At 43.5% G+C, this 984-nt stretch overlaps 1 protein-coding gene across 8 annotated transcripts in view; it reads left to right on the forward strand.

Annotated features, from left to right (window-relative positions):
* tenm3 (teneurin transmembrane protein 3) overlaps window positions 1-984 on the forward strand; it is an 818,277-nt gene that overhangs the window by 293,917 nt on the left and 523,376 nt on the right. The gene's annotated exons all lie outside the window — the stretch shown is intronic.

A 984-nucleotide genomic window follows, 5' to 3' on the forward strand; every position in this document is an offset into this window, starting at 1 on the left:
GCACATGCGATTGGTCTGTGAGTTTCCTGGTCCTCTAAACCAGTACAGTAAATGCTAGAAAAGCTGCGCGGGTTAAAATAGAAACGCTTCGTCACGAGGTAGTAAGTCTCAATAATAAATGGGCTGTAGGTCGGCAGTCCAGAGAGGACGGCGGCTGGGTCCGGATCCGGACCGCGGTCCGCCTATTAGTGACCTCTGGTCTAAACTGTCTTCATAATCAGTCAATACATCTGGACACACCTTGTCTCTTCCTGTATATACTTACTTTTATTGATGTTTTAAGCACCTAAGCACCTAAGCACCTAAGCACCTCCGTGACGCATTATCTAAAGATATAGTTTCCCTGGATGGCATCGCCTTGGCCTCCAGCACCACTGTGAGGAATCTTGGAGTTATCTTTGATCAGGACATGTCGTTTAAGTCTCACATTAAGCAAATTTCAAGGACCGCCTTTTTTCACCTACGTAATATTGCAAAAATCAGGAACATCCTGTCTAAAAATGCAGAAACACTAGTCCATGCATTTGTTACTTCTAGGCTGGATTACTGCAATTCCTTATTATCAGGCTGCTCAAAAAAGTCCATTAAGACTCTTCAGCTGATCCAGAATGCTGCAGCACGTGTTCTGACAGGAACCAGGAAAAGAGATCATATTTCTCCTGTCTTAGCTTTTTTGCATTGGCTTCCAGTAAAATCCAGAACAGAATTTAAAATCATTCTTCTTACCTACAAAGCTCTTAATGGTCAGGCACCATCTTATCTTAAAGAGCTCATAGTACCTTACTACCCCACCAGAGCACTGCGCTCCCAGAATGCAGGGTTACTTGTGGTTCCTAGAGTCTTGTGGTGTATAACATATGTGCATTTGACCATTACAGTTTAAAATAACACTCTAGCAGCTGGACAGAGGCTCAGTGAACTCTTAAGGGGGAGTAATGATTGATGGGTGTGTAAACAGTGAACCCTCCTATGGAATTTGACCTC

The sequence above is a fragment of the Micropterus dolomieu genome, linkage group LG04 (assembly GCF_021292245.1).
Source record: "Micropterus dolomieu isolate WLL.071019.BEF.003 ecotype Adirondacks linkage group LG04, ASM2129224v1, whole genome shotgun sequence".
NCBI lineage: Eukaryota > Metazoa > Chordata > Actinopteri > Centrarchiformes > Centrarchidae > Micropterus > Micropterus dolomieu.